Raw genomic sequence first — 10,035 nt, 5'->3', positions numbered from 1 at the left:
CTTCACTGAAACCAAATGATTTGGATGATGACTTTGAAGTGTCATAAAGGTAAACAACACACCTACACATCTCGGTGAAGTTGTGGTGACAGGTGACTGACAGCGGTATGTTGATTTTTTAATTTATTGGGAAAATGCTATATAGCTGGGTATGTGTGTGCTCAGTGCTGTCTTGCTCAGATTCTAAGCTAAGTGGTGGTTGGGTGGGGGTACCTGTTGTTGAAGATAACTTCTGGAAACAGACATTTAGCCATGTTGCCTCTAAGTCTTCTTGTTGCACTCCTCATGTAGTTTAACATTTCTCCTTGATTCTTTAATATACCATACTGGAAAAACAGTAGAACATACTCACATTTGCCTTATCATAACTGCATCCACCAGTTACACAAGATTGACGGACAGTCCAAGAGGAATGCAGATGTAACTCCCAATTTGGCATTAAAGTATAATTTTTCTCTTTAATCATTAGAACTGTGTGTTTTTTATGTTTGTTTGCTTGACTCCTACGGATATATTAATTTTATTTGATATCTTTCAAAGCTCAGTACAACAGACCATAATGTAAATTGGGTCTCTCTGGGGGCAGATGGACAGTTCAATTTGGTTTATCTGTATTGTGCTCATCATAATGCTTCCGATTCCTTTTCCTGCCATGACAGATTTATGATGGTCAGCTGCCAAGATGAGTGTTGTCCTTGTGTAGTGTTTGTTTTTGTCATACCTTTCCCTTCCCATCGATTCATTGAACACTCAACCCGCTTCCCCGGGCTGTAGTTTTTATTGAGGTGTGATTAAATAAAATGTATGCCATTACTTGATCACACACTGGGTGGGGTGAATGTGGTGAAAGCAACACCAACTCAATGCAGGGCAAGGATCTTCTTCAACACTAAGTATAGCCCACACTGGCAATGTTATATATATATTGGTATTGTCCACCCATGCACTGTATTTGATAGTGAATTTATTTCTTTCAGAGGAATATAATTCATAATTGCCAGCATGAGATTCATTATCATTCCGGCACTGTATTGTGTGAATCAAAGATTACGCTTGTCCACTTCATAGCGCAAGTCGACTTCATTTTGTAACTTTTTCAAGCTAACTATTCTGATTATTTTAATTTAGCATTGCTTATCATATTTTCCTTTCCGCTCCCTTCTACGTGTGTAGTAGCAGTACTCTAGTCTCCCTCAGGTGACTGTCTAACTTTTAGTAAAACTTTCACATAAAACAGCATTAACTGAGTTTTCAAGATAACCGGCCAAGGCAAGGCTGAAAAGTCAGGAGATGGTGGTTTAAAGATTACCCTGTAGCTGCATGGTCAGATGTGTCACAAATAATGTAAAATGTGAACGTAGACATATTTTTGAAATGCACCTTGATACTGTAATGTACACGTGGATCTAATTCTAGCATGGTCACACCATGATGTAATAGTTAATGAACAACCTGTCAAGAGATTGTGAGCATATATAAAGGCTGAATTCTCTCTGTGAAAACCAGATCACTTTGCACTCCTGCAAATTGTCTCAAGCTGCAGCTTTATTGGCAATAAAGCCACTATTCTTTGAAACCTTGTATGTGCCCTTCTTCATTGTCCCTATTAATGAATTTTTTATGCTTTAACAGATGGTGCCCGTGACTCTACTGGAACTGATGGTCTCTGCAGGGGATAAAGTACTGCTGTCTTTGGATTCTTCAGGAGCCTTCATGTCTCGGTGTATTCTGCGCAGCTACTGAGAGGACTTGTTTCCTGACACGCCCAGATGACAAGGCTCCCGTTGATAAGCCTTTGACAAAAGACACCACCAGCTTCCTTTGAGCCATCAGGTGATTTTGCCACAACTAAGAAGGGTCCATACAACGTCAGGTAGGCAGTGCTTAATTGCACTGAACTCAATATTATCAATTGAATACGGTGTTTGTTTCTAAAATACATCAGAAAGTACAAACTGAGATTCATTAGGGATCTCTAGGGGAGGTCTGAGGGCACCTTTAAGATAGGTGCCTGAGGAGGACTGTCCAACCTGTGAAAGATCTTAAGGATCCCAAGGACAGGAGAAAGGACCGTGGGTGGTCGCTTTTCTAAGAGGGACCATGGGTGGTTGCCTTTAGACAGAGCATGCTTCTGAAAGACGTCTAAAAATTAAAAGTACATATGCATATTGTTGAAATAGGTCATACAACTGTATTTTGCAAAAGTGTTGAAAAATAGTATAAAAAAGTGTGTAAAGTAGTGTACAATAGTGTATTTTAAGTGCACTTTAAAATAAAAAGTAATAACAAGTGATAGAAGAGGAAAAATAATAAAATTAGTAACTGAATAAAATTCAAAATGCTTAGCAAACTATTTTTGAGCACAGTTAAAGGCCGCAGGACAGCCTTAGATGTCACTCAACCAACACCTCCTCGTGGCACACCAGCATGGTATGTGTCACGGAAAAAAGGGTACCATACAGCTATTCACCTAGATCAATGGACTCATTATACCAGGAAAAATTCTGATCTACAGTTTCCAGAATATGGGACATTTGACAGAGATAAAATGCTTTATTTAGAAGATTGTTTAAGGGAACGTGAAAAGAAAGGGAAGAAAGTACGTTTATTACCATGGGATGCATTTCATGCATGGCGGTCATACGCCGCTAACAGATGGCCAGGGGAACCTAGGACAACGAAAGGGAAAGCTTTGGCATATGATAGGGAGAAGGCAAAAGAAAGATGTGTAACAAGTTGTAGGGAAAAAGAAATGGAAATGGATAAATGTCTTACAGTTCACAAGCCTATACCAGATGTGTACCCCACTCTACCTAATGCTCCCTTAGAACAGGAAGATACAGAAGACCCTGTAATAGAGGCATTATTAACATCTCCACCACCATACAGCCCACAAACAATGCAAACTACATCAGCACCACAGACACACACACCACAATATACATCACCAACTAGTAAGACAGTACCTGTTCCACTACAAGAAACACCTCTCTCTACCTCTGGTAGACAAGGGTTGAGGCCAAAAATAACAGAAAAAGAACAGAAAATGATACACGAGTGGGTGATGGACGTTATGAAAAATGGTACTTCTACATGGCGTACTGCAAAAAGTCGCTTCCCCACAGATTTCACGCCTGCGCTTCAACGCAGTGCTTTGGAAAAATTAGACAAGAAAAGTTACAACTGGTTTAAAGACTGGGAGAAATATTGGCCTGAGGAAGACGGCTACCCCCAACCTGACAGATTGTCCCGTGCTCATAGCAACACGATATCAGCAGCAATAGATGATGTAGGGGCATCAAGCACAGATATATTAGAGGCTGTCCAGATATTAGCTGAATGGATAGATACTCTTCTGATGCTACAACAAAAATGTACAAGAAAGAAAAAAGGTAAAGAGGAGGAAGATAGTACTCTTTCCACTTCTAGAGCCTTGCCATTAAGAGAAGTACCAGGAAGTCAGGAAGGGAAGCCCACTATTAAAGTTCACACACCATGGTCAAATGTTGAATTGCATAGATTTGCACTTCAGTTTCCAGACATTAGACAAGACAGAGAAGAATGGTACAGACAGACAGAAATAATACTAAGAGTTGGCACTCTCACACTGGATGACATAGAACAAATGTTTTCTATAATCTTGCCACCAGACAATTGGGGAAAAATAAGGAGAGAGGATGATGAAGTATTAAAAATACAATGGGAAGATATTACTAAAGCAAAAAGGGAACAAGGAGAGGACATATCGGAGGATATTAGAAAATTACCAGCAAAAATAATGGCTAAAGTAAATACACTGGTACCCAGAAAACAAATAGACTGGTCAAAATTAAATGCATGCATTCAAGACACTGAAGAAACAGTATCTGGGTTTTTCGCTAGAATACAGAAAGTCTTCACAGCTTCAAGTGGTTTAGATACTGAAAAGGAAGCAACACAAAGTGCACTTGTCTCTTGTTTTGTAAATAATTTAAAACCATCAATTAAAAAAGGGATTCTAGAGTACAACCCTACTTGGTCATGCAAACCCCTAACAGAAGTTTTACAATTGGCACAGTATTACGAAATGCTAGGTAAAAAGGAGTTGGAAAGTAAAAATAACAAATTAAAAGAGTTAAAAACTAAAGTTTTGATTCAGCAGTCAAACCAGTATAGCGGCAGAGGACAAAGAGGCAGGGGTAGAGGAAGAGGCCGTGGGCGCCCACAAAGGTCATTTTCTACTCCCCCTACACAGCATACCACCACAAATGAACAAGCACACACACAAGGATGCTTTAATTGTGGGGGTCAGGATCACTGGAGAGCTCAATGCCCACACCCCGTCAAGCAGTCACAAAGAGGGGGTGGGATTAAGCGTGGGCGGAAAATCCGTTCCGCTCGCGGATTTTGCGGATTTTCGGGAAATCCGCAATCCGCGAGATTTGCGGATTTCCCGCAAAATCCGCAAATTCGCACGCAGCGGATTTTTTTGGCGGCGCGCGGCGTTGGTGATACAATTTTTGCGGCGCGCGGCGTTTATCATCGTTTGCCGAGTTGTTTTTTTCGATAGTTTGCGAGTGCTGCGCCATTTTGGATCTTGCTGTGTGATCCCGCGGGAATTGGCGAGCGCGATTACGTCATCGCGGCTTGCCAGCGATAGTTTGTCAACGCGAGTACGACGAGATCACGTCTCGCGGTACTTCGCAATTGCGAGATTTGAGATGCGGCGCGCGAAAATATAAATTTGCAATTCTGCACAAGAAATCCACCAGCAAGCAGCATAAACCTTCTAGAAATGATGATTTTTATGTGAATAACTCCTTAGTTTGACATTTGCCTGCACTTTTTTAGCGAGGAGTCCATTTTGGGGAGGGGGGCAGGGGGGTGGGAGGAAGGAAGTGCCCCATAGTCTTCAACTTCCTGTTCCTGTTCAGCAGGCTCCTCCCAGTGCTTTGTCCATCTCCTGGTCACTTTTCATTCGGATGTGGACCTGGAAGGATTACCTTTTGTGGATGCTGCTGGATCTTTGGATTTGAGGCCTTTTTGACTTTCTTTGGATCACTGTTGGATTAGAAATTTTACAAGTAAGTTTGTTTGGGGCATTACAGTTGCTGCAACTAAAATTTTGGGATTTTCGATTTTTGGGCTGTTTTGGGGCCTTTTCCCAGGGGTACTCAGTGGTGGGTGGACTGATTCTTTCTGTGGGTTGTCTTGAACTTAAACATCATGGAGGCCATAGATGAATTGGGATTGTGCTGATTTTTCTGTGTTTTTCGATTTTTTTTTTTTGTAAAATTTTGTGTTTTTCGATTTTTGACCTGTTGTTGGGGCCTTGACCAGGGGTATTTGAGTCTAGCATGGGCCTAGTCTTTCTGTGGGCTGTCTTGAATTTAAACATCATGGAGGCCATGGATGGAATGGGATTGTGCTGATTTTGCAGTGTTTTTCGATTTTTGGGGGTGTTCATGGGGAGGGACATGCCATGTGGCTGGTGGCCATTTTGAGTGCAGCTACAGGCACTGGCCATGTGCTGGCAGGCAAGTGGCCATTTTGAATGCAGGCTTTGTTGTTAGGCCTCCAACCATTTTGCCTACTTTTCAACCTTTATTTATGCCAGGGGTAGTGAGTCTTGCATGGGCCTAGTATTTCTGTGGGTTGTCTTGAATTTAAACATCATGGAGGCCATGGATTGAATGGGATTGTGATGATTTTGCAGTGTTTTTCGATTTTTGGGCCTGTACTTGTGGCCTTTTCACCAGGGGTATTTGAGTCTAGCATGGGCCTAGTCTTTCTGTGGGCTGTCTTGAATTTAAACATCATGGAGAGGCCATGGATGGAATGGGATTGTGCTGATTTTGCAGTGTTTTTCGATTTTTGGGCCTGTACTTGTGGCCTTTTCACCAGGGGTATTTGAGTCTAGCATGGGCCTAGTCTTTCTGTGGGCTGTCTTGAATTTAAACATCATGGAGGCCATGGATGGAATGGGATTGTGCTGATTTTGCAGTGTTTTTCGATTTTTGGGCCTGTACTTGTGGCCTTTTCACCAGGGGTATTTGAGTCTAGCATGGGCCTAGTCTTTCTGTGGGCTGTCTTGAATTTAAACATCATGGAGAGGCCATGGATGGAATGGGATTGTGCTGATTTTGCAGTGTTTTTCGATTTTTGGGCCTGTACTTGTGGCCTTTTCACCAGGGGTATTTGAGTCTAACATGGGCCTAGTCTTTCTGTGGGCTGTCTTGAATTTAAACATCATGGAGGCCATGGATGGAATGGGATTGTGCTGATTTTGCAGTGTTTTTCGATTTTTGGGGGTGTTCATGGGGAGGGACATGCCATGTGGCTGGTGGCCATTTTGAGTGCAGCTACAGGCACTGGCCATGTGCTGGCAGGCAAGTGGCCATTTTGAATGCAGGCTTTGTTGTTAGGCCTCCAACCATTTTGCCTACTTTTCAACCTTTATTTATGCCAGGGGTAGTGAGTCTTGCATGGGCCTAGTATTTGTGTGGGTTGTCTTGAATTTAAACATCATGGAGGCCATGGATTGAATGGGATTGTGATGATTTTGCAGTGTTTTTCGATTTTTGGGCCTGTACTTGTGGCCTTTTCACCAGGGGTATTTGAGTCTAGCATGGGCCTAGTCTTTCTGTGGGCTGTCTTGAATTTAAACATCATGGAGAGGCCATGGATGGAATGGGATTGTGCTGATTTTGCAGTGTTTTTCGATTTTTGGGCCTGTACTTGTGGCCTTTTCACCAGGGGTATTTGAGTCTAGCATGGGCCTAGTCTTTCTGTGGGCTGTCTTGAATTTAAACATCATGGAGGCCATGGATGGAATGGGATTGTGCTGATTTTGCAGTGTTTTTCGATTTTTGGGGGTGTTCATGGGGAGGGACATGCCATGTGGCTGGTGGCCATTTTGAGTGCAGCTACAGGCACTGGCCATGTGCTGGCAGGCAAGTGGCCATTTTGAATGCAGGCTTTGTTGTTAGGCCTCCAACCATTTTGCCTACTTTTCAACCTTTATTTATGCCAGGGGTAGTGAGTCTTGCATGGGCCTAGTATTTCTGTGGGTTGTCTTGAATTTAAACATCATGGAGGCCATGGATTGAATGGGATTGTGATGATTTTGCAGTGTTTTTCGATTTTTGGGCCTGTACTTGTGGCCTTTTCACCAGGGGTATTTGAGTCTAGCATGGGCCTAGTCTTTCTGTGGGCTGTCTTGAATTTAAACATCATGGAGAGGCCATGGATGGAATGGGATTGTGCTGATTTTGCAGTGTTTTTCGATTTTTGGGCCTGTACTTGTGGCCTTTTCACCAGGGGTATTTGAGTCTAGCATGGGCCTAGTCTTTCTGTGGGCTGTCTTGAATTTAAACATCATGGAGGCCATGGATGGAATGGGATTGTGCTGATTTTGCAGTGTTTTTCGATTTTTGGGCCTGTACTTGTGGCCTTTTCACCAGGGGTATTTGAGTCTAGCATGGGCCTAGTCTTTCTGTGGGCTGTCTTGAATTTAAACATCATGGAGAGGCCATGGATGGAATGGGATTGTGCTGATTTTGCAGTGTTTTTCGATTTTTGGGCCTGTACTTGTGGCCTTTTCACCAGGGGTATTTGAGTCTAGCATGGGCCTAGTCTTTCTGTGGGCTGTCTTGAATTTAAACATCATGGAGGCCATGGATGGAATGGGATTGTGCTGATTTTGCAGTGTTTTTCGATTTTTGGGGGTGTTCATGGGGAGGGACATGCCATGTGGCTGGTGGCCATTTTGAGTGCAGCTACAGGCACTGGCCATGTGCTGGCAGGCAAGTGGCCATTTTGAATGCAGGCTTTGTTGTTAGGCCTCCAACCATTTTGCCTACTTTTCAACCTTTATTTATGCCAGGGGTAGTGAGTCTTGCATGGGCCTAGTATTTCTGTGGGTTGTCTTGAATTTAAACATCATGGAGGCCATGGATTGAATGGGATTGTGATGATTTTGCAGTGTTTTTCGATTTTTGGGCCTGTACTTGTGGCCTTTTCACCAGGGGTATTTGAGTCTAGCATGGGCCTAGTCTTTCTGTGGGCTGTCTTGAATTTAAACATCATGGAGAGGCCATGGATGGAATGGGATTGTGCTGATTTTGCAGTGTTTTTCGATTTTTGGGCCTGTACTTGTGGCCTTTTCACCAGGGGTATTTGAGTCTAGCATGGGCCTAGTCTTTCTGTGGGCTGTCTTGAATTTAAACATCATGGAGGCCATGGATGGAATGGCATTGTGCTGATTTTGCAGTGTTTTTCGATTTTTGGGCCTGTACTTGTGGCCTTTTCACCAGGGGTATTTGAGTCTAGCATGGGCCTAGTCTTTCTGTGGGCTGTCTTGAATCTAAACATCATGGAGGCCATGGATGGAATGGGATTGTGCTGATTTTGCAGTGTTTTTCGATTTTTGGGGTTGTTCATGGGGAGGGACATGCCATGTGGCCGGTGGCCATTTTGAGTGCAGCTACAGGCACTGGCCATGTGCTGGCAGGCAAGTGGCCATTTTAAATGCAGGCTTTGTTGTTAGGCCTCCAACCATTTTGCCTACTTTTCAACCTTTATTTATGCCCAGGGGTAGTGAGTCTTGCATGGGCCTAGTCTTTCTGTGGGTTGTCTTGAATTTAAACATTATGGAGGGCATGGATGGATTGGGATTGTGCTGATTTTGCAGTGTTTTTCGATTTTTTTGTGCTCTATAACTGAACTGATGTTCCTCTGTCTTCCATTTTTTTTAGGTGCACAAGACTCAAGAGAACCACCAGTGCCAGGAAGAAGTCCTGCAGCGGTGTGTGTGTGCAGCATAACGTCACGCGACGTCACGTCTGGCCTCAGACAACTCTACAATTCGTGCAACTGCGGCCTGCTGTCTGACCTGCTCTGAAGAAGATGGCCCCAAAGAAAGTTCTCCGTAGCTCCTCTAGCAAGAAAGTTGCTAGTAAGGAGCAGAAGAAGCAAGTTACCAAGGAGGCTGGTGTGCCACCCGCCACTTTTTTTGGGAGCAAAAAAAAAAGTACGCCTGCAGCAGCAGGATCTGCTGGGGACCAAGCTGAGAGCAGCACCCCTGCTCCATTGGGTTCAGTGCCTCCACCACCACGCCAACTTAAGTCAAAGCCCTTGAGTGCTTCAGAGGCAGTCAGTGTACTTCTCCAATCACCATCGACCAGTGATGTTGGCTCATCGCAAGAAAGTAGCAGCAATGTCCCTGAATCAACACAGGTTGTTGTAACTCATCTGACAAGTGTTGAACAACCACAGCCGCAACAACACCATGTGCAAGTACACGCCCAAGTACATGTGGAAGGAGAGGCAGCAAAAGGAGATGCGCAAGCAAAGGTGCATGGAGGTTCACAAGTGCCCACAATAGTTGTTCCTCCCGAAGTAGGGGCACATTTGGAAATCGACATTGAAGCTGAGGTATCATTGGAAGCCACTCCTCCTGATGATCATTCATTGTCTTCCACATCCCTAGCAAGGAAAAGATCAAGGGGGGTGTCTACATCTTCTTCAAGCCCACCTCGTTCTGGTGCAAGTGATCTGTCTTGGGAACCACAACTGCGGTCTGACAGTGAGGCAGAGGCACACCATGATCTGACACCGGCACCTAAGCGTAAAAGGAAGGTCGTCCAAAAACTCAAACCTATGGAGTGTGATGAGGCTCAACAAGAAGTGACAGATACTGCTGGTGATGAAGCCTCTCACGATGACGACGAGCCAGTCATCACAAAGGTCACTGCAGCCCCACCGGGCATGCAGCAAAGAGACATTTTGACCCTATCCCGAGAAGCTGCTGAGCGTGATGATGATGTCGGCGAGGAGGCAATGGAAATGGAATCATTAGATTTGGAGTTAAGTAGTACACCAAAACCTACCGCTTCCATATTTCTTCGCAAGAAGGTACCCACCTCGTCCTCGACCTCAATTCGTGGTGGTGAAAGTGCAAAACGTACTGAAGTTCGGCAATCCACATCCTCCACTTCATCTGTCATTAGCAGCAGGACCACCACCACCAGTATCGCCGCCTCCTCCGGCCCCCGA

Source organism: Lissotriton vulgaris, chromosome 10 (genome assembly GCF_964263255.1).
Source record: "Lissotriton vulgaris chromosome 10, aLisVul1.2, whole genome shotgun sequence".
Classification (NCBI taxonomy): Eukaryota; Metazoa; Chordata; class Amphibia; order Caudata; family Salamandridae; genus Lissotriton; species Lissotriton vulgaris.
This window is presented reverse-complemented; position numbering follows the sequence as displayed.